Genomic DNA, 25,058 nt, shown 5'->3' with positions numbered 1-25,058 from the left:
TTCGGTTGCTGGAAGAGATTAACCCAAGAATAAGATGGTAGCACTGAGGAAGTGCTGTGGGATGAATGTAAAGCGATAGGATTGCCGTAGCCTTCTGTGAGTCAACGGATATTAACTACAAAAGGACGAATATCTACGCCAAGTTAAGACAGATGTAGTGCACACACACACACACACACACACACACACACACACACACACACACACACACACACACACACACACACACACACACACACACACACACACACACACACACACACACACACACACACACACATTTCTATTTCGACATCTACGTATCTGTATATATATATGTGTGTGTGTGTGTGTGTGTGTGTGTGTGTGTGTGTGTGTGTGTGTGTGTGGGTAACTAATATTCTGTGCATGAAGAAAACAAAATATGCTGAGGAGAAAAGAAAGGCTGACAGGGAGGAAGGGAGGGAGAGAGATGAGTGTCAGACAAGTAAAAGGATAGAGAAAAACGTATACAAGAAAGGTTTATGTCAGAACTTGGATAAAGCCTTTCAGTACAGAGACATACGATTGTAATGAGTTCTCGTTGTTACCAGACAGTTCTATTCAGCTTAGGAATCTCCCTAGTAACCAAAGGAAGAAGCTTTTCTGACGGAGAAACTCTCCTAAACTGAGTGAAACCGTCTCGTAATAGAACAAACAATGTAAAACCGAACAGCTCCGTTCCACTGCAGGAGACTGTGAAACGAGAGTGGGAAGTATGAATAATGCCGTAGTTAATCTTCAAAAAATTTCTGTAACGGTTGCTGTGGCAACGCTTTCGGTTAGAATCTCCCTCCTCCTCCTCCTTCTCCTCCTCCTCCACCACCACCACCACCTGGAGGAGTTAGAGAGCTAAAGACGAAGAAAGAAGGCTAGCCAAAAACTAAAGTGAAGGAAGAAACTGATGAAAGGGAAGGAATAAAAAAAAGTGAGATGAGAAAACTAATACTTTTGCTGACAGACGAGTGTGAGTATGGAAAGAGGTCGCCGACTGAATGAAAATATTATGCTGAAATAAGGCTTACTGACTTAGCGAGAGAGAGAGAGAGAGAGAGAGAGAGAGAGAGAGAGAGAGAGAGAGAGAGAGAGGGAGAAATTATTGACAACCATTAAAATCAGGTGAGAGGCAGCGCATGTATGAAAGAATATGAGAAGCAAAGGAGTAGAAAATGAGAACAAATAATAATAACAAGGGAATAAAGCCACAAAAATGAAAGGAAAACAGTAAACGGTGACTAAAGAGAAAGGAGAGGAAAGAGTAGTCAGCAGAACAGGAAAAAAATGGCCAGGGAAGAGGGGTTAGAGAGAAAAAAGTAATATAAAAAAGTCAAAGGGAGGGAAAGGGTGAGCCAGGGAGTGTAAAAAAGCTCTTACTCCCTTAACAATGAATTCGGGAGGTGTTTTTGCCCTCCCTGCAGACTCTCTCTCTCTCTCTCTCTCTCTCTCTCTCTCTCTCTCTCTCTCAAGATTATGTAATTATTTTCCATTCCTCTTAACATTCCCTTTAAAACTGTTCATCCATTGCATGTATAAGACTCTAAATGAGAGAGAGAGAGAGAGAGAGAGAGAGAGAGAGAGAGAGAGAGAGAGAGAGAGAGAGAGAGAGAGAGAGAGAGAGAGGGGCAGGAAAATTTATGAGCCAAGAAATCTATCATCTGCTCTCCTCCCTGGATGTACTGTATATATAGATTGTATTTTCCACGCTTACTGGCCACATCTACATTTTTTCACTTTTTTTTCCTGTCACACTAAAAATGGAAAGACAATTTTTTTCTTGTTCTTTGTTTTTAAGGGAAAATAAATCAGTGTAATATAAAGGCTGAATTCCACCCCCCCCTCTCTCTCTCTCTCTCTCTCTATTGTTCAGTCACTCTATCTATGTAACTATTTATCTTTCTATAGTTTGCCTATCTGTCTATCTATCAATATGTCTATCTATCTACCTACATGACTACATATTTATCTGTGTACCTGCCTGTTTATCTGTTAGTCTCTCTCTCTCTCTCTCTCTCTCTCTCTCTCTCTCTCTCTCTCACTATATATATATGTTTCTGCCTATCTATTTCTCTCTCTCTCTCTCTCTCTCTCTCTCTCTCTGTACCAAACTATCTGTCTGCCCACCTACTTGCCTGTACATCTGTAATGTTTCTGTCTCTCTGTTTATTTATATCTGTCAGACTATCTCTCTAAATGTCTTCCCGTGTATACATCCATTAGTCCATCTGTCTGTCTCCCTGTTTATCTATTTATCTATCTCTCTGTCTACATAACTGTTCTTCTATCTGTCTGTATGTTTCTGTGTATATCTATTTGTCTATCTATCTATGTAGGCTGGAGACTGTCCTGAGCTCTCAATTCTGACCCAGACATAACATGGTCGGCTGACTAGCTATTTGTGGAAGGAGAGAGGGAGAGAGAGAGAGAGAGAGAGAGAGGCAGACCTACAGACAGACAGATACATAGAGACAGACACAGAAAGGGAAAGGAAAAGATGATGTGAATAGTGGGTTGGATGAGGACGAAAATATAGTGACGGAGAAAGAGACATAGATAAAGATAGAAACAGAGCAAGCGGCTTTGATATAGACAAGGAAAGAGAAAAAGAGAGAAGAGAGAGAGAGAGAGAGAGAGAGAGAGAGAGAGAGAGAGAGAGAGAGAGAGAGAGAGAGAGAGAGAGAGAGAGAGAGAGGGACAGAGATGGTGAGAAAAAGGGATGAAGGGAGAGATGCCTAAAAGAGAAGGAGACTGATGGAGATTGAGTCAGGGAGGGAGAAAGTGGAATATTTAAGAGAGAGACAGAGAGACAGAGACAGAGACAGAGACAGAGAACGGTGGAACCTGAGAGAGAAACAGGGAGGGTCAGAGATAGGAAGAGAAATGTGGAGTGTAAATGGGGAGGGGGGAGGAGAGGGAAAGAGAAGGAGGAAGTGAGGAAGGCGAGGATAATAAAGGGTTAAAGGCAGAAATTAGGGTGTGTTAGGGAAGTAAATAGACAATTCGGTAAGAGAGAGAGAGAGAGAGAGAGAGAGAGAGAGAGAGAGAGAGAGAGAGAGAGAGAGAGAAATACGCGAATGCAGACAATCGAAAAGATTATAGGGTGAAAAGTCAAATCAAATTAAGATCAGAATGGATTTTTAGAATTGGAGGAGAGAGACACTCGCAGCGTCATACTTCATACTGATACATACTTTAATAAACCCATCATTGCCATTCTCCTATAGACTATTTAATTGACTTGTGCAGCTGGGATAGATGGAGCAAGTAGGGTGTGTTTGATTCGCGGCTGCTGATCGGCCACCGATGAAGTCATTGAAGTACAAGCAGGCGTGTATTGTAGTGCAACATGCGAACGTAGGTGTACATCGTGGGTGGATATTATAATTGAACATGCGGTCGTCTGTGTACACCGTGGGTGGATGTAATGGAACATGCGGACGCGGGTGTATACCACCACCATGGATGCCTAATTCACTTCGTCACTCATCGTTTTATAAAACTGTATAATCAACTTCAATTTTCTTTGATAACGGTAAACTTTTAATGCTAATTTTGACCTCTTTTCCTTCGGAAATTATTCCATATTTAATCTGGCTTCTTATATTGCAGGCAGTTTAAAATATATATATATGTGTTAAAAGAAGAAGAGCTGTAGATTTACATTATCGGCGGCGAACCAGCAGCCGCAAATCAAACCCTACTCGCCTCATACATCTCAGCTGCACAGGTCAATCAAACAGGGTATAGTGGCATTGTCGTAAGGAAGGAGTATATGGAAGTATGGAAGGAGGAGGAGGAAGGAAGAGCGAAAAAATGAAATATAAGTAAGTGAATGAAAATGAGAGAGAGAGAGAGAGAGAGAGAGAGAGAGAGAGAGAGAGAGAGAGAGAGAGAGAGGTTTTAGCACCTCAGTATATTCTGTTTGCTGACCTCTTCCTTCCTTATTCTGTTTGTGTGTTTGCTTTACTGCTCTTCCTCTCCCTCTCTCTCTCTCTCTCTCTCTCTCTCATTTCTCGCTTGTTTCTTCCCCTGCTATTCCCCCTTTACTTCCCCTCCTTCCTTCCCACCTTCCCTCCTCATCTTCTCCCTCTCCCTTTTTCTTTCTCCTTCTCTCTTTTCTTCCCTCCCTCCCGCTTTCTTTCTCTTCCTGCTCCCTTAGTTATCTCATTCCTTCCCTCCCTCCTTCCCTCCTTTCCTTCCTATTCCCCTCTCCCTCTCTAATTCCTCTCTCCTTTATTCTCTCCCTCCCTCCCTCTTCTCCCTCCCCCTTCCATACTCTCTCCCTTCCTCTTCCTCTCCTTCCCCCTCCCTTCCTTCTTCCGTGTCGCCCTCCCATTCACTGGTTTAGTGTCCCTTTCCTAATTTAATTTGTCTTTTCCTTTGTTTGCCTTTCCTTCCGAAATTGGTGATATTTTTAATGTGGGGGGAAAGGAATGAAGAAATGAGTGAAGGAAGGAAGAACGGGGGAAGGAAGGAAGAAGGAAGGAAAGATGGAATGGCTAAGGAAGAAAGAAAAAAATGAAGGAAGGAAGGATGAAATGGAAAGGAAGGATGGAAGTAGGAGGGAAGGAAGGAATGAAGGAGAACTTTAAATAAAGAAAAGACCATAAACTAAATAAATAAAAGAATTGAGAATGAACAAAATGACGGAGAAAGGATCGAAGGGAAGAGCAAAAAGGGGGAAGGAAGGACAGAGAAAAGCAAGGACGAAGGAAAGGATTTAGGAAGGTGAACAGAATATGCGCCACAGAGAGACAGAGAAAAGGAGAAGTAAATAAAGACGAAAGCAAATAAGATGCTGAATAAAGTGTGAAGAGGAAGGGAGACAAAGAAAGTTATAGAGCGAGAAAGGAAGAAGTGTGAGTGACGGGGAAATGAGAGGTAGAAGAAGAGCATACAAAGAGGGAAAGAAAGGGAGGAGAGGGGAGAAACGAAGAGGTTTCATGGAAATGAGGGAAACGAATTGGAGGAGGAGAAAAAATGATAATAATAATGAGAGAGAGAGAGAGAGAGAGAGAGAGAGAGAGAGAGAGAGAGAGAGAGAGAGGACAAGGAAAAGAAACGAAAGTGGAAAATGAGAAGGATAGCTGGATGAAGAGATATATAGACAGAAATATAGATTCATCGATAGACAGATACATACATACATACATAAGCTGGGACAGGTAATACATACATGCATACATACATACAGATCTCTCTCACACACACACACACACACACACACACACACACACACACACATTATTGATTAGCTGATTACATACAGGTGATGATGTGATCAATTTTCGATTTGATTAGGGCACATGTCTACCACATTTTCCGGGTCTGTTTTTAATCCACACTCGTAATTTCTCTCTCTCTCTCTCTCTCTCTCTCTCTCTCTCTCTCTCTCTCTCTCTCTAGGATGACAACAGTTTATTATTTTCTATCACTGACGTTTAGTTCCCCGGTTATAAGAGTCCCTCAGTCCCCTCCCTATCCCCCGCAAGGAGAATTGTAAGCTCCGGGAGAGGGTCAACTTTAGCCCGCAGTCCACCGGGTTCACACGGATATGAGCAGGGTGTTTGAATCTAATAGTAATCTATCACTAGTTAATTCTATCGTACTTGAGTCACCTTCCTTTTGCCATATGGAGCTTTACTTTACCTCATTCTTGTTTCCCTCAGGTGGCTTTACAACACCTGAGTAAAGCAAATTCAGCACGAAGACGCCTCACTCTCTTAACTTCATACTAATCCCAGCAGAATTTACTGAAACTAAGAAAAATCTCTCAGAGTGAAGGGTTCTAGGAGGCTTTACCTTACTGCTGCACTACTCTAGTTTGAAAAAATGTCTCCTAACCCGAGTAAAGTCCTCTGAAATTAGGAAGGATAAAAATGTGCAGTTCGTAACTGGACTGGAGAAGTTAATTAATTGACCACGATCAAGCCTTCCCGTATTAAACACTGACTACTCTCATATGAACTTACACTGACCTCCACTACACACCTGGGTTGGCCCCTTCATCACGGTATCGCCTGGTATTTAATTATCTTTGACTGCACACTGATTATTTTACAGTATCACAATTAACCTCTTCTGTGGCAACCTCTGCAATCCAATGACGTATTATTTGTTTCCTTCTTGCTACCTTCAGACAGTATTATTAGATTACACAAGAGTTTTCGTATTAGGCAACCGGGTTAGATATACTGTAACTTTCAATGAACCTTTCACTACATAACATCTTACCTACAATGAATAAAATCGTCTTTAGGGATGGCACAAGTAAAATAACATTGCGTCAGCTGATCCAAAGGGTTAAGCTTCAAATTTAATCTCATATTGAATCATTATATCGGACAATCGCTCTGTATATCAGCTATGAGCACTGTCCATCACAGCCAGACCATCAGGAAATTACCCGGTCTGACTGGTAGCTAATCAGTCAGCCACACAATCAACCGATCAGTAATTTCGGCAGTCAGACGGGCGGTCATAGAGGGAGCAACTTAATAGATCACTTATGCGATCATATTAACAAGCCCTTCACTCAGAGGGTCAGTAACATCGCTTCTCCGTAAAATTCGTCCGCAATTGCCGTTGATTTGTTGTCCATTGTAAGGCAGAAGTTGAGCATATGTTAGAGCGGTGACCAATAGCAGGGGTGTGGGTGGGCGAAAGTGAAGAAAAAGAAGAGGAATGAAGAGAGAGAGGAGGAGGAGGAATGGAAACAGATCAAAAGGAGGAAAAGAGGGAGGAGATTACAGTAAAGGGGTGTAGAGGAGGGGGGGGAGGAATGGAGAAAAGAGAAGAATGATTGGGAAAATGAGGGAGAGGGTAAAAAGAAGCAAAGCAAGGGAGAATGAAGAAATAGTTTGATAGGGAAGTATAAAAAAGAAGACGAAGGTTGGAAAAGGTGACGGAGAGGGGTGCAAAATGAGAGGGATGGGGGGATGAAGGAAAGAGAGAGAATGAAAGGAAAGGAAAAGGATAGAAACGGAGAAGAAGGGGGCTGGAATAGGAAAGGGATGGGAAGGGAAATAAGATAGGAGTGGGATGGGGGAAAATGAAAAGGAAGTAGGGATGTGATGGAGAGAGACAAGCATAATGTAAAAAAAAAAAAAATGTCTGGAAGGACATCTGAAAAACGATGGCAACTGGGAGACAAAGTATTAAAAGCAAATTATATAGATAGATGGACATAAATAGATAGAAAGATAAATAGACAGATAGATAGACAGATAGATAGATAAGCAGACATAGAGAGATAAGGAGGCAGTCAGGTAGACAGACAGAACGCCAGAACTGAAGACTGGAAAGATAGAGAAGATAAAAACCATAAAGTTAATACAAGATGACGAAGAAGAGAAATGGAGATGGCAAGAATGATGGAGAGGGAGAAGTATGGAACAAGACAAAAGTGAACAGAAAGAAGAATGAAGAGGGAGAGAGACGAAGATGAAAGGGTGAAGTGGGGAGAAAGTTTGATGAAGGGCGAAGATATTTATGAGAGCTGAGAATTGATAGTGCAGGTGAGAGAGAGAGAGAGAGAGAGAGAGAGAGAGAGAGAGAGAGAGAGAGAGAGAGAGAGAGAGAGAGAGAGAGAGTTACATGAATTATTAAGGTGAAAATTCAGAGCCAAATAAATACGTAATCAGTGTAACATTGAACCTAATACATATATGCTTCATTCCTTCAGTTCCATAACGTGTATATTATTTCGTACTGGCTATCAAAAAACTATTTTTTTTTTTTTAGCTGAAGACTGGTGTTACAAACTAGTGAAGGAATTACAGGGACTCGTAAATTAATCCAATCGACACAGAGCAATTTCTTTCATGCTGGCCAGCTGGAGAGAGACTTTTTTTCTGTCCTTTTTTGTGCGTGGATATTGCACTATTGGTGAATGCAATAAGACATATAAATGAGAGCCATTGCCCGTTTTGTGCTCTTGGCTGATGATAATATTCAGCTTAGTCAGGACTTTTGATTCTGAAGCGATCAGGAACAGTCTCCATTATCCCTTTAGTTCCGCGCCATTTTCTCACAATAATGTTCCCACTCACATATGATCATGTTCAGCTTAGGAGACACACAACACGACTCATATTAGACCAAGCCTCTTGTAGCGAAGGGGTCAAGGCATAATTTGCATATCTTCCTCTCTAAAGTGGCACGTTGCAGTGACCGATAGGCACCTGTACTTGCCGAGGAAAGCGAGTCATGTAGATAAGAGATAAGAGCACAGTACTGTAGATAATATTAAGGCGGTGGGTGTAGGGCGAGATGCTGAGGCACAAGTTAGATGATAGCCTGTGGAGAAAGACTAAGATTCTATTATCGTCGGTCAGCCTCTTTAACCCGAGGACGCCATTTATACAGGGCGGCTCATATGAAAACGACCCTCTTACACTTCGCCTGTTGATTTCTGTTGTGTTGCGGGGACGGTTAAGTCATCGTTAGTAATACCTATCCTGCATCATTATCACTTCATCACCCCAATTGCCATGCCCACGCCCACACCAGCAGACTGAGCCGTCCTGAAGCACATAAAATATCGCCAGGCTGGTTTCTGTATAGCTCTACATTAACTGACCACTCTGTATTTCATTCTTCATGCACCCAGACGATTTTATGCAGCTCAGCAGAACGCCCTAACAAGGAATGGTTTAGTGAAGGCTGTCTCCAACCCCTTCAGTTTGGAAACTATGCCTTTTCGTTTGGACAAAGCAAGAATATAACTTAGAATACGTCATCGGAGTGAAAGAATTAAATGAGGGTAATTTTAGAGCGAAAACTTGCTCCAGTTGTGAATGGAAAAAGATATGAATCGGAGGAAAATTTTTAATCAATTCAGCCTGAGGACTTTTTTTTTTTTTTTTTTTGCCCATTCTAGTACAAGGCGATTTTATTTTGGTAAGAAGGACACTCTACTATATTCTTTTCACATTAACTTGGCCGATATTTAGTCCTTCTGAGGCCTATTTCACATACCTCAGCGGCAGAAACAGTGCTACAACTTTACATCCTTTCCATAGCATTTTTCTGTGACTAATGTTTATCTCTTGTGACAACTAATATTCATGATGGAGGGATACCAATTTTAGGCCAAGTTAACATGAAAAGAATATTGTAAAAAGAGTTCATTTACGCTGTCAAACCCCTTCAGTTAAAAAGTCTCTCTTATGTTAAATAAAACCGTCTGAAAAAGGCGAAAATAATGCAGAAAAGACGCCATAGTTGTGGACAGAGAATTTAAGTACCTTTGTGAAGCTGCAGAAAAGAAATGGAAATATGAGAAGTAGAAATCTAGGTAGCTCAGAGAAGAAAAGATGCCGGTACTATGAAGGCGTAGTGCGAAACAGCTGGATACTAAGAGAGGCTGAGAGAGGACTGGATGGGGTGTTTTAGCCCCCATGTCAACATCTTGGTGTGACACTCGTAAAAATTCTTGAAATCAGAGGGGGAGTGGTGAACAAATAACCTTCGAGGAGTATATGCAGATTCTAAGACTACAAAGGGTAAAACAGATGAAGTGAATGAAAAATGTGGAGTGAGGAAGTCTGTTGGTGTAAGGACAGAAGAGGTTGGGTATATTGGGTATAATCATGTAGAGAGAAAGTGCAGGGTGTCCACAGAGACCTGGTGAGATTACAGAAAGTCAGTACGTGTCACGGTTGCAAAAATGAAAAAAGACTAGCAAATTATTTTCAGCCACTTCTTCACATGGAAAAAAGGAAAAGCTGCATCTGAAGATGTTAAACAGTTTAGAAAAAAGAAATTTCTGTAAACTTAGGCCGAACTTTGTCGACACCCTGTATATGACTACAGTAGTGAAACTGGTACCAGACAGAAAAGAGAGTTTGAGTGACGGAAAAGGAGTGGAAGGTCATAAGGGAAATGGCTGGGTAAAGAAAGTGAATGTGAAAGAATGAGAAGTATGGAAGTTGAGAAAATTGATAAATGACGAAGGACATAAATGGATCGTCGAAGTTTTGCTGATGCACATGATAAAGACTGCACTCCCTATTGAACCCAACAGCTAACGGAATGACCTTTGTCCCAATACTGTTGTGAGCGAGATATCATCAAATGTAACACAAATAACTGAAGACATATTCTTGATAGTTTTTTATCCACTTCCATCTTTGTGGATCCTGCCTGTACCATTTAATAGCAGAGAAAATGATAAGGAAAAATCATCATCATCATCATCATGACCATCATCATCATCATTATCGTAATCATAATCACAGTCTATGTGGAAAGATGATGGATGGAATGATGAGAATTGTCGTTATTATTATAATTACTTATTTACTTATTAATTATTTTGTTCGATTACCCCATTCGCACGCTGGCAAAGTGGTAAACAGTCAGGGCTTATTTATTACCAGCTTGCAATTGCGGTCTTTGCTGAAACCATTAATATTTGATGGCAGACGAGGAGATTCCTTGTGGTTAATGCGTCAGGCTTTGCACGTATTAATTAGAACGGGACACTCAGGCCAACGCAGTATTGTCCCTTAATGAAAGCCCTTAGATGCCTGATTGCATTGTGTGTTGCAGAGAAGAGGGGTATGGAGGAAGACAGACTGGGGAGGGAAGCATGGTAAGAGAGTTCAGTGTAGATAGATAGATAGACAGAAATATAGGTAGATAGACAGAGGAGAGGGAGGAGGCAGGGTTGGAAGTTTGGAAAGATAAGATGAGGAGAGAGACAGTATGAAGAGGAAGAAAAAATCAGGGTGTGTGTGAATGGAATGCAGGATAAGGAGAAAGAGACAGTAAGAAGGTTGGATAGCTAAGGTGAGGAGAGTGACAGAGGAGGCTAGGAAGGTAAGGCAAGGAGAGAGATGAAGGAGGTTGGGAAGGTAGACTGAAGAGAGAGATAAAAGAAGTTAGGAAGGCAGGGTGAGGAGGGAAATAGAGGAGGTTGGGAAGGTAGGGTGGGGAGAGAGATTGAGGAGCTTGGGAAGGTAGGGAGAAGAGAGAGACAGAGGAAGTTGACAGGGTGGAGTGATGGGAGATACAGGGCGAAGAGAAAGAAAAAATAAAACAGGGTGAGGGAGACTTGATAGCTGGGTAAAGAAAAAGAAAGTTTTATGAAGGAAGTGAAAGAGGGGAGAGGAGGGTAAGGGGAAACAAGAAGGATGAAGGAAGAAGGACGGTAGGAAGTTCAGTTGGGTGAGATGGAGCAAGAGAAAAAAGGGGTGAGGGGAGAGGGAACAGGGAAAGAGAAGGGTAAGGAGAGAAGATAGGAGAAAAGGAGAGGGGCGAGAAGAAAGGATAGATAAATAGGAGATAATGCAGTGAGAAGAGCAGGAGAGGAGTGAAGGAAAAGGCTTTGGGAGACAGAGGTGATGAGGGTAAGGAATGAAGAAAAGAAAGAAGGAGAGAGGAGAGAAGAAAGGCGAGAGGGGTAATTAAGAGACAGTGCAGAGAGAAGAAGAGCAGGAGGAGAGTGAAGGAAAGAGAGTCACTTGGAGACAGAGTGTAGAAGGGAAAAGAATACAAGGAAAAATTCAGGATATCTACCTCAAGATGTCACTGATCAGCCATGCAGTCAAAGGATGTAACACACACACACACACACACACACACACACACACACACACACACACACACACACACACACACACACACACACACACACACACCTTAAAATATGCAAAGGATTATGGGAGGTAAGAAATTATGCTGGGTACTAATGGACAGCCCCCAGTGAGCCGTCCCCGTAACGCACAAGAAAATTTGCCACGTCGGGGTGAAAAGAGGCACAATATTCCCTGCGTATAAGTGACAGTGAAAGAGTGTGAAGTAAGCAGAAAAACTGTGAGGAAAAGTTAACTGGAAATGTATGGTTCAAGAAACGTATTTTAGTACTGTAAATAGAAAGGAATAAGTACAAAAGTAATCCATGCTGGAACTTCAGGGCCCTTTGTTTAATATCACAAGAATGTGTGGTGTTGAAGGGTGATCATTATTGTTATTATTATTATTATCATTATTATTATCATTATTATTATTATTATTATTTTTCTGTATGGTTTCTTGTCTGCTTTGGAGGGGTTTGGTGCGATGTGATTGATAAATTTGCTAACGTCTACGGGGGTGAGGCGCTAAAGTCTATGAGAGCGAAGCACCTCTTCCCTGAAAATCGTCAGTATGAGACAGATGGACGGGGCCGCTTCTAAAGATAGTCTCCTATCTAGAAGCAGATAGAGAATACATATACGGAGGAGGGAGGGGAGAAAGCAAAGAAGAGAACATGGGAACGTACACAGAAAAGGCGGTTAGAGAAGCACTGAAGAAACCAAGAAAAGAGAAAACTATCCTTAGAAAGATGAAACTGAGAGAAAAGACACAAAGGGGAAGGAATGTGAGAGGAAACAGTGAGATGCAGGAAAATAAAATAAAGGGAAGAGACAATAGGGAAGAATAAAAAGTGGTCTTAGAAAGGGAAGAGCAGAAAGGGGGAAACAGCCAAGAAGGAAGATGAGAAAAAAAAAAATCGGCACTATCTACCACTTCTGCCTAGTATGCCATAATGCAGTAAGTATGAATAATTAATCCTTAATATCTAATAGGGACAGCTTAGTAATACAGTTTTCTCTTCTGTCTTATAATTATAATCCGTAGAAAAAAAAGGAGCTGAAACAAATATAAAGGAGAAAATATTTAAAGCAAACTCTCTGTGGTATATTAAATTCTCCATGTGAATTTCTCCATATTTTACTTGCAAAATCCAGTTCCCAAAGCAGAGAATGTGTGTGCGTGCGTGCTTGTGTGTGTGTGTGTGTGTGTGTGTGTGTGTGTGTGTGTGTGTGTGTGTGTGTGTGTGTGTGGAAGGAAATAGGAGAATTTATGATGTAAGATAAAGATCGCTTCCTCCTTCAGTCTCTCCTCCTTACCCTCCTTCCTACCCCTCCCAGGCCCCCCCCCCTTACCCTCGATCCACGTCACCCAAACCTCTCATTTAATTCGCTTCAGTCCTTCTCATCCCTCCCCGATTAGCACTTCACACTTCAGCTCTCTCTCTCTCTCTCTCTCTCTCTCTCTCTCTCTCTCTCTCTCTCTCACTCACTCACCATGTTGCTATTTTTTCTACCCCTTCACTCCTGCCTTGTCTATATCCAAATTTTTCTTTCACTGTCTTCATTCCCTCATCCTCAGTCTCATTTTATCCCTCACTCACTCTCTCTTTTCTGACTCGCACACTATCTCTTCTTGTACAATTCCTCTCTCCCAAATCCCTTATTCACTCTCTTCTAACTCCTCATTTGTTTCCTTCCATCTTCTCTGTTTTCTTCTCTCTCTCTTCCTTCCCTCCCTCCCTACATACTACATACCTACCTACCTACCTACCTTACCTTTACTCTTGCTTATTTTCCTCCCTTTCCTCATCGCTGATTCTCCTATTCTTTCTTCCACATTCTCTTCTTTCTTGGTTCCTTTGCTCACCCACTTTCCCTTACTGCTTTTACTTCTCCCCCCCCTTTCTCTTTTTCCCTCACTCTCTCTCTCTCTCTCTCTCTCTCTTTGTTTTATTTTTCTCATCCAGACAGCTGATTACTTCTTCCATCCTTCTTTCTACTCATCACTCTCTGCTTCTTTCCCTTTCCTTCTCTGCCTCGTTCCCTCTCCTTACCCTCATTCCTTCTCATTTCCATCCATATATTTTCCCTAAACCTTTCCAGTCTCCCACCATTTCTCAGCCCTTTCCTTCCTTCTTTATCTCAATTTCCCTTTAACCTCCTTCCTTCCATATATTTCTTTCACTTTTCATCTTACTCCGTTCCTTCCCTTATTCTTTACCATCTTTATTTGTTCTCTCTCTCTCTCTCTCTCTCTCTCTCTCTCTCTCTCTCTCTCTCTCTCTCTCTCTCTTTCAATTTTACCTCTGCCATCAAAACTGGACAAATATTGTTTACTCATCCGTGTCCATCTGCTTGTCTCTTTGTGTTCAGAATAGCTTAAAAAATTAGTTATCAAATTTCAAAGAAGTCTGGTGGATAGGTGGGTAGTGGGTCGTGGAATCGATAAAAATATTTTGACGTGGATCCGGAACCGAATGCTGAAGTAAATCATACATTTTATTGGCGTTGGCGGGGGTATGCACTCTCTGATTCTCTGCAACGGGGCAGAATAATAACGTAGAATTAAATGACAGTGTGAGACAGTAAAAATATTCGTCTAGAAGGAAAGAGAAATTACAGCAGTAAATCATATATTTTACTGGCGTTGGCGGAAGTATGCGCCCTCTGAATGCTATTAAGTTTCTCTCAGTATTCATCTACCTTCATTCCTTCCTGCATCATCCTCTCTTCTTTCCCCCTCTTTATCCTGTTCCTTCTTTATATTCCATCGTCCTCAAGCACCTCATATCTTCTTCCGCCGTCTTATTTCCTTCACCCTCTTCGCTCGCCTTTGTCACTTGCCTTACCTTGCATAATCTCGTCATTTTCTCCACGTAGATTGCTTCAGTATTTTATTTTCCTACCTCATCCCTTGGTTCCTTCCTCCCTTCCCTGTTTTATTCTTGTACCCTGTGTCTGCTCATTTTCTCTTTCCCTGTTTCCACATTTCAGTTTCTTATCGCCTTACTTCTTTCCTTCTTCCCTTTCTTTCTTCCTGACCCCTCCTTCCTTCTTTTCTTCAACTGTCTATATTTCATCGTCACTTTCTCCCTATTTCCCCTCGACTTTCCATGCAGTCCCTCTCTCCTTCTTTTTTTTTTTCCTTCCTTCGTTTTTCAGTTATTTGAATCTTCTTATTTCATTCATATTTTCTCATGTTTAATCAGTTTTCCTGATGTCTTGCCAATTCTGTTTCTTGTTTTCCTTCCTTATATCTTCCTCTCTTCGTCCATTCATTTCCTTCTTAATTCTATCTGTCATTAGTCAGTCATAGCGGCCTTACTCTTAGCTTTTACATACAAAGTAGTCCACATATAACTCTCCTCTTTCATTTCTCTGGGTGATTTCTTGTGTGTGAAGGGGACGGCGTAGTCAGCTCTTGTGTGGTATACCCTGCATCATTAATTCACTTACTACTCCCACTGCCTTACCCACGCCCACACCAGCAAACTGAACCGTCTCCGCATTCCATAGGTAATTGTCAGGTGCATATCTACTGAAGCGCCATTTACGACTCTTCTTATGTTTTTCTTTCAATACCTCTTTATCTTCCTTCCCTTTATACTCATTCACTCCCCCCGCTCTCATTCAGGACCTTATCATCTTCCCTCCCTTTTCTCTCCTTTGCTCTTTTCTCTCTCCATGCTTTCTCTCACCCCTTCTTACCTGCCTTTCTACATTCTTCAGTTATTGCTTTGTTTATCGCCTCAGGTTTTGTTCTCTTTTCTTAGATTATTGCCTCTCCTCTTTTATTTGTCCTCTCACTTCCCCAGCCATCCATATCATAAAAGTTTATTAATCTCAAAGTCAAATGGCCACCCCTTAAGGGATTATGGTGTCTGGCAATAGATAGATAGATTATTAATCTCGAATTCTCTCTCTCTCTCCCTCTCTCTCTCTCTCTCTCTCTCTCTCTCTCTCTCTCTCTCTCTCTCTCTCTCTCTCTCTCTCTCTCTCTCTCTCTCTCTCTCTCTCTCTATCTATCTATCTCTATCTCACCATCCTTCCTTTCCTCCAGTCTCTCTCTCACCAACCTTCCTTTCCTCCAGTTTCCTTCGTATTAATCTTCTCTCCCTCTCTCTTCCAGGTCAGCGCAGGGTCATCGTAAGGTCAAGAAAGGTCAGACTACCCCCCCTCCCCGAACTCTTCTCTCTTTCCTCCATCCCTCCTTTCCTTCACTTCCCTTCAGTCCAGATCCTTCCGTCTCTCCCTCCTTCTCGCCCTCCCTCACTCGGCCAATCATGAAAATGCCCCTACTTATTCTTCCTCCTTGACTGTCTCGCGAAGGAGAGATAGGAAGGTAAAAGGAAAAGGAGGAAGAGGAGACTAAGAGAGAGAGGAAGAGAAGGAAGAGAAGTATAAGGGAAGAGGAGAGGAAGGAAGAGAAGAAGAATAATAAGGAAGAAGAAGAAGAAGAAGAAGAAGAGATTGAAAGTGGAAGAAGAAGAGAAACAGGAATAAAAAAAGTAAAAAGGAAGAAGGAGGAAAACCCAGTAGAAGAAAGGGAGGAAAACAGGGCAAAGAAATATATGAAACGAAGAAGATAAAATAAAAATATAAAATGAGGTGATCTGAATTTTAAGGAAATAAGGAAAGAAGAAAGGAAAATCGGAAGAGAGGACTGGGAAACGAAGCCCTACTACGGAGACGATGGAGAGAGGACAGAGAGCAAATAAAGGAGGAAGAGAAAACAGTGATGAGTTACATGAGAAAGATGGAAAGGAGAAGTGAAAGACAAGGAGATAAATAACGATAAATGGAGTATACGGAAAATTAACGACGGAATTAATAAAGTGAAGAAGATAAGTGAAAGAGTAATACAAGGAAAAGTAAAAAAAAGGTGAATGTAAAAAATAAATAAATAGGTAAACATACACCGTAGTCATCAAGCTGAGAATAAGAGATGTGGCAACGCAACAGTAAGAATAAAACAGATTATTCCAACAGATGACGTTATTCGTGAATGTAAGAAAAAATACAATGTGATATAGCATTAAGAATATGTATCGTTGTAACAATATCATGGCTTAGAATACTGCAGTGATAAAATTAGAAACGAACAGGAGAAAAGTGAATGGAGATAAATGATTTCAAGAATATATGGCAAAGTGATGTTTAAGTAGATTAGAATATTACACTAAACGAAACTGGCTTCCGAGAGAAACTGAAAGTGAAGAGCGATATTTACCTATCATCATATTAAAAAAAAAAAAAAAAACGTAAGAAAAAAACAGAACTTAACAACTAAAATGTAAGGAAAAAATCTTTTGCCGAAATAAGACTTTAAAGCGACGTTGCGTGTAGCAGTCGGGAAAAGTTGGGGGTGTTTTTTTCTTGTCAGTCACGTAATATACGAGAGAGTCAGTGTATTATATACGAAAAGTGTACCATAAAATATCGTTAACAAGCAGTATATTTTAAAAACGCCATATCGTCGTTGGTACGGAAAGCTTAATAGTAAAAGAGATAAAAAAAATATGATTTTGTGATATAAAATAGTGAGTGATGAATGCTGTTCCGTATTCACTGAAAATGTATTAATGTGTAAGAACTACAAAGAACTCTCAGTAAATGTGTTTTTCCCTAACTTATTTTAGAGACAAGTGTAAAGAACAAAGAAAACTCGGAAGAATGGAGAATCTAATGAAGTTTAGGACAATTACATATTCGAAAAAACTGTGATTTTATTTTTTTCCTGTGGGCAGAGGAAAGAATCTAGATAAGTAAGTAAACGCTAGCAAAACATGGCAGCTCCTATCATCACCACCACATCCCGTCCACCCTACCACAACCACCACCACAGCCACCACCACCACCACCATCACAACCACAGCCGCCACCACAACCAGACGACCGTGGTGGTGGTGGACATTGTGGTGGACTGTTCAGACCTGACCCTAGATCTCGCCACCGCCAATGGGACCTGCGGCAACTACTCCACCACCGCCAACTCCACCACCAACTCCACCACCACAGCCAACACCACAAATGTACCGGGGGATGCATACTATTTTTACGAGGTATGTGGATCCTCTGTTGTTATGTTTTTTTTTTTTTTTTTTACTGGATCATACTCAACCATTCTTATCAGTGTTCTGTTGACTTTATTCTTCTTATTCCTCTTTCTTGATTATACCCATCGTTATTATTCGCTGTTCTCGTGCTTTAATAATTTCCTGTAAATTTTTCTAGATCCTACCAACCCCTGTTATAAATACTTGCCATGTGTTGCCACGCTAGGGTCCTGAAAACTAATTCTCGTATCATACTCGCAGTGTACAGTAGATTATTATTATTATTATTTTTTGGTGTGTGTGTGTGTGTGTGTGTGTGTGTGTGTGTGTGTGTGTGTGTGTGTGTGTGTGATGATCTCAGCTCTCTCTCTCTCTCTCTTTTTTTTTTTTTCATGCATTCTCTCAGACCGTATGATCCTTTAACCGGGAGATATTGAGCTGCAAATTATTTCTTTAGAATACAGAGGGATGAACTTGCGCTGATCCTTGTCACTTCCCTACTTACCTCTTTACCTACCAACCTATCGTACCTCCCTCCCTACCTCCTTACCTACCTAACTTCCTACCTACCTCCCTGCTTACCTACCTAGCCTGCCTCACCACGTACCTCACTACTCATCCAGCTAACGAGCTATAATAATAATTCCCGACCATTGCTAGGAAATGACCGATTGATCATAATGCATTTCGCGATAAATGAATAATTAAAAGTTACTTATCCAGTATTGCCTCCCACTGGACGCTCAATTTCATTAACTAATTTCAGGCATTGAGCTGATTATTCATTTATTGCCCGCGGGATTACTGTGGTGGCAGAGGAAATTACATATACAGCACCCAGTTATTACGCGATTAATATCACTTTTTATGAGAAGTTCAAATATCATACGACTCTTCCTGTCTAACCCATTCACTACTATGACGTTTAATTGTACGTTCTTCTGCTACTTTCATACAGTGATATTCAGCTTAAGACCTAGGAAGGAAAGGGTTAACACTCAAGCTCCTGTGACTCTCTCCCAGTTGTACCAGCGATGAGAGAGCTAAAGATAAATGTATTGCCACTCTCGGGCAGCTGTGACTCTTGACTACTGACTCATTCTTTTCTAAATATAAGACTCTGGTGCTAGATGAAATACGATACTAATTATTCCAGCCATGAGACGCCTATGGTTGACTTTCAGTTGGATATAAATTTCTGACGGCATCTGGAACAAATATTATACTGTCCCACTCTTGACAGTATTAACGAAGGCTATATTGAATTCTCCAGTAAAAAAATAAATAAATAAATCAGGCTAAGGAGGAACTCTTCTAGTATGAATGTAATCTCGCCACCATACCCAAATATACAAAGCTTACCAGTCAAAAAGTAAGTAGATATTCCTTCTGTGTTTACAGTTTAAAACACAGGACAGATAGATTCGATAGTCCGTTCTCTAAGTCCCAGATTTCGTTTTACGTGCCACACACTCTCCTATGTCGCCAACACAGTTTTTGATGCATTCGAGTGTTGTCTCATTTAGGGCAGGAGTTCTGATGTCAGCAGGGTGTTTTTATGGCATGCAGGTGTGTGTTGTGGAGGACCAGTTCAGTTTGTTTAACGAAATTCGAAATATCAAGCTATTCCCTTCTCCAGGCTGGGATCCAACTCACATCTTTCAAATAGACCTGATTTATTATAGTTTTTTTTTTTTTTTTTTTTTTTTTACCCTAACTTGGCCCCGATTTTCGCCCTGTTACAGCTTATTTCACTTAGTTCAGTGGTAGAAAAAGGCAACATTGCAGCTTACTATCCTTCTATCAGCACATCTTCGTGACTAGCATAATTTTCTAATGTACATCTGTTGCTACTAATCAGCATTCAGGAGAGATGGTAAATTTAAATCAAGTTAGAGTAAAAAGGGTATAGTTTCTCATAAGCACCAGATACACCGAAACGTATGGAGAAATGCCACTCTGATTTAATCTCACCCAACACGAGCGACTCTTCTTTGGTTAGCTAAGCCTGATGGTCTGGCAAAATATAGGTGCTATAGGACGTATTTTGCTCAGCGTAGACGGATTTCTAGCACCTCTCCCTCCCCAGTTTATTTCAGTATCTGGTACGTTAATATATTTTGTGTTACCTCTACAATCTGTGTTGTGAAGAGGGATAAAGATACACTTGGCACAAAAGATGATAATACGGTAAAATATGATGTTATAAATGATTCAGTAAAGTGGTATACTAATTCAGTCGTTACATATGAGGTACCGGTATGATGTATACTAAAAGGCCTCTTAACCCAACAAGAACGCCCCTCTCACCCTCTTCATCGCCGCTTCTAGGCCAGCAGGTTAAATCAATCAACGCACTGTCAACGAAAGAAGTCTCGAGAGCCGCACGTTCGAGGATTTTGGACCCGCGATATAATTTTCGATATGTTTCGGTATGTAGTAAGGGTGACAAAAAAATTCGGCCTGACAAAAACAAAAAGTATGCTTCCCCCTGAGTGGCTGTGATCACCGTGTCCTAATTCTCGCCTCGATATGAGATGTAAATGGCAGGTGGTTCAATCTTACAACGACCTGAATATGTCTAAACTCGCCCACTTTATGATCCGGGAATAAGCATCAATTGTTGGTTTGCATCACTATCCAACGCAGTCAGCCTAAGGATACGCCTTTTTATTTTTTTCCTTTTTTTTTTTTTTTCCATTTTTTCAAACGACGACATTTAGATTACGAGAAACTAGAAATCAAAAATAGCCTTCAACCCGACCATGTATTTTCATCTCATTCTTGCTATCTGTAAATTGCTTAAATCAATTTAGGAAAGACTTAAGACTTTTCAAAGCCGAGAGATTAGAGACAACCTTCATTATCAGTCATTAATCCAAAGTTTAATTCTTTCAATCAGGGGGTCGTATTTTTACATCCGGGCTCACAAAAAGGGAGTGGGTGTTATACTTTACTCGTCGTGTGTGTGTGTGTGTGTGTGTGTGTGTGTGTGTGTGTGTGTGTGTGTGTGTGTGTGTGTAAATGTAAACAAAATAACTCAACCAGTTTTAATCTTGTTTCTGTCAAAGGAAGTGGACGGGTACAGAGTCATGCAAAGGGCTCACCCATTTTTAATTCTAGAATAGCAGATCAAAGGTCAAGGTCACATGGCAAAGTCAATTAAACATCTTTTATCCGTTTAACACCAAACTTTGTAGAAGGGTCTAGGGTAGGGCAAGAATAAAAGGATTTAAGTTTGAAAACAGTCTGTCGAAGTCAAGGTCACAGTTAAAAGTCGAAAGTCAAGGTTAAAAGAAAAGATAATTTTTTTTTTTTTTTTTTAATTACTTCGACCAAACTTGGTGGAAGTGTTAAGGGACAGGCAAGAATGAAGTGAATCGATTTTGACAGAAATCGATCGTAAGTCAAGGCTACAGGACGAGCTCATTTGTTAGGCCTTTTAGAAAACTGTTGGGCGCAGATGATGCATATTCTGGGTGCTCCTTTTAGGTATTCTTTTTTAGCTGTTTGTGGCTTCCTGATTTGCGTGCTCATCTTTAAAACGTGAGCACCGAGTCTCTAATTAGTGTCCCCTCCGTGATGCAGTGAACTTAATACACACTGATCCATTTAAAACAGAAACTCCAGACTATATAATTTAGCTGAGGAGATAATTTTCTTAGTGCGAGGGTAAGAGGTAGCCTTCATTAACACAGTCAGTAGGAGAGGGCTTTCAGAAGATTAAACATATCGCCGAATGCAAGAAATTACCTTTATTTTTCATATGTAGCAGAAAGAGAAATGTCAGATATAGGACTTTCATCTCTCTCTCTCTCTCTCTCTCTCTTAATAACAAACCTTTAACCAAAACTTTCATTATCCATAACACAACATTCATCACATAATCAGTCTAAAAGCACCTCTTGGCTATAATCCCACTCCTTTGTATTCCTCGTTATAAACCCCTTAATAGTCGGAAAATAAAGACTCACCCAGTCACAAAAATCTCCGAGAAATGAATGAGCAGAGGCGAGGGTAATGAGAGTGAAAGTGATGGTGATGACAGGGAAGGTGAGAGGCAGTTGATATGATGGAGAACTGCTGGTGCTTTGGGTGTGAGAAATGAGAGGGATATTGGGTGGGGAGTGGTGGAGAGGTGAGGGGATTTTAGGCAATGGGAGTGGAGAGGTGGGTTAATTGAATACAGGTGAGTGAAAAGGTAGGAGAGAAATAGGTTGGTAGACTAATAGATCGATGGACGGAGAGAGAGAGAGAGAGAGAGAGAGAGAGAGAGAGAGGATGGAGAGGTATAATAGACTGATAAGATAGACTGATGGACAGACAGACAGGCAGGTAGGCTGGTTAGTGAGTAGACTGACCGATTAACTGATTGATTTGTTCACTGGAAACAGGTATACAAAAGAAGATGGATAGAGGTAGATAGCGGTCATGTGGTTCAGTAATGGACCTTTGATGCGATGATGGATGGCCGGATGGGGCAGGGAACCTATTGGGGATCTGAATTAAGGTGCTGTTATGAAGGACGTCAAAGAAAGTGGTGCGGAGACAGAGATAAATTTAGTACTATATGGTGAGGAATGGAGCGCTTGAACCCTTGTGTATGATGGTGGTATTTTGATGCCTGTGAATATTAAACTTGAACTTACTTTTTGTACAAGACTGGTTCATAGTTTTGTAAATGAAATAAAACGCCAGTCGCTTAGAAAGAAGTGAGATTGGAGATACTGGATAAATTTAAATCTCGTGGTGCAGTTATAGAAGACAGGAAAATACGTCAAAGAGAGGAAGGTATAATACTGTGGTTTCGAGGTAGTCAAGTGGCTGGCAGACCTTCGTGCGTAGTAAATTGAGATTCGGGGGAAAAAATTGAGGTCGTTAGAGTATTGCACGAAAGTACTGGATATTAATGCCCGAGTTAATATGTGGTTATGAAACTTCTGAATGGCAAGGTTACATGAGAGAGAGAGAGAGAGAGAGAGAGAGAGAGAGAGAGAGAGAGAGAGAGAGAGAGAGAGAGAGAGAGAGAATATGACGCAATAGACAAAATTTATGTAACATTTATTCCCTCATTGTTTCTCCGCCATTCAAAACTCTCCCCTGCACTCGCTTCTTTCCATAAATTCCTTGACCATTCTCTTCTCAATGACTTCCATCCCTCTTCATCTTCTCTCTCTCTCTCTCTCTCTCTCTTATTCCCGTATTCTTGCTGTCTTTGAGTTTACTTCCCTCTCTTCAGTTCCCAATAAATCATTTCTTTAATCTTCCATTCCCTGTTCTTTCATCCGTCACATTTAAGTAATGGTAATGATGCTAATACCCATGATAGTAAGGGTAAAAGTAATGGTAATATCGATAAAAACTGCGCAATGATAAATGTAAATATGAGTTTAGTAATGATGGTGATGATGATGAAGAGGAAGAAGAAGAAGAAGAAGAAGGAGGAGGACGAGGAGGAGGAGGAGGAGGAGGAGGAGAAGAAGAAGAAGAAGAAGAAGAAGAAGAACACGGAGAATGCATCAATCTGTGGGCACTTGTGGGTTTGAAGTATGATGAAAAGATGTTGGCTAATATTCGTGTAGACATAATGAGCTGAAATAGCTTCCTCGCTCATGATTTACTGTTTCCAGCATGATTTATTTCCATGCTTTGAAGCTGATGAGGTGAATGGTCTGACTCGACGGTGCCCACAGATGGTATGGCCGAACATTTACTCCTGCCCTGTGCCCTTGACGTAATCTCCAAAGCGACAAACTTCATTCTTACTTGACCCTTAACCCATCTACACCAAGTATGGTTCAGATGGTATCAAACGTGTTAAATTTTAGCCTAACTTATGACCATGACCTTGGACCTATTGTTCTGATATTCGATTTATTTCATTTTCGGGTAGCCTTAAACACTTTCACCAACTTTGATCAAAATTGAATGAAAAATATTTGGGTTAAAGAGCCGAACCTTTTACTTGGCCTCGTGACCTTTATCGCTGACCGGTTCTTCTCAGGAATAAATCACTCCACACTTTATGTCCATTGAGTTTGGCCAAAGTTGGATAGAAACTGTTTAAGCTGACTTTACCTTTGACTTATGATCAAACGAAATAATGAACAATAAGTAGAAACAGAGGGATGAGGAATGTATGAAGATGCACAGGGCAAGAGTTACACTTTTCTTCATCCTCTTCACCACGAGGCCGTATGTTTTATTCTGTTCATGCTATCTCCAGACGACTTTATTCAGCTTTGGGAAGATTATTCTAGTGGGAGGATTAGATATGAACTCCAATATATAACCCTTTCATCACCAGACATCTCCTCGAAATATTATACGTAGTGTAAATAATACTGCTCTCATCACTGCCATTCTCAACCGAGCAAAGTACCCTCTAATAACAATAAACAAAGCATGGTTACGAAATGCAGTCAGGCAATCCTAACCACTCATTCTGACCTTCATTTCTATCCCTCAAGCACAGGCCACTTATATTTCAAGACAGATTGTTCGTGTTACCTTGTATTACTGGCACGGATTTTTAAATATATCCTTCCTCAAGTCCTCCACAGCACCTCAGGAATATCAGCGTAGAAAGTGGAAGCCAACATGCCTTTTTTTTTTTTCCTTATTTTTAACGCTGCTTTTATTACTCAAGTTTATTTATGTTTTCTTCTCTTTCCTGTATCCATTTTTCTTTCTTTCTCTTTTCTTTTTCTTTTAAGAGGGGAGTGCATCCCTCATAAAAAATTGCAGATTGGATTTATTTATTTACAACACTTCTCTGTTTCACGTATTAATTGTATTCATCTCTTATTTTCTGCGTCATTTCCTTACACAAGAACGTATTTATTGCATTATTTTCTTGTGGTTAAATATTTTCATTCTTATATAAATGTCATTATTTAATACAGCTGGAGATATAGATAGAAAACGGACTAGAGACATGGTGTGTGTGTGTGTGTGTGTGTGTGTGTGTGTGTGTGTGTGTGTGTGTGTGTGTGTGTGTAAGAGAGAGAGAGAGAGAGGTGAGATGGGATGAATGCCAGAGAGGAGACGAGAAAGAGGGAGAAGAAAAATCATGAAGATAAAGCGGGAAGGAGAAAGGAAAAGTAAAAAAAAAAAGGATAAAAGAGTGTGAACAGGGAAAAAAGAGCGAGGGGTAGTAAAAAGGAAGAGTGGGTGAGTGAGAGAATGAAAGAGAGTGGGTGGAGAGCGATGAGTGGAGGTAACTGGGAAAGAAAAAGAGAAGGAATAAAAGAGTTTATAGCTAAGGTTTATGGGAGAAAAAAGCGAGAGTGGAAAGATAGATAAGAGATAATAACGGATAGATTGATGTGATATAGATAGACAAATGAGAAGGCTGGTGGAAGAGACTCATGAGTGGACAGAGAGGTATTGCAAAACAGTAGGA

The sequence above is a fragment of the Coenobita brevimanus genome, chromosome 80, assembly GCF_032717465.1.
Source record: "Coenobita brevimanus isolate Jiangsu-jjx chromosome 80, ASM3271746v2, whole genome shotgun sequence".
Lineage (NCBI taxonomy): Eukaryota > Metazoa > Arthropoda > Malacostraca > Decapoda > Coenobitidae > Coenobita > Coenobita brevimanus.
This window is presented reverse-complemented; position numbering follows the sequence as displayed.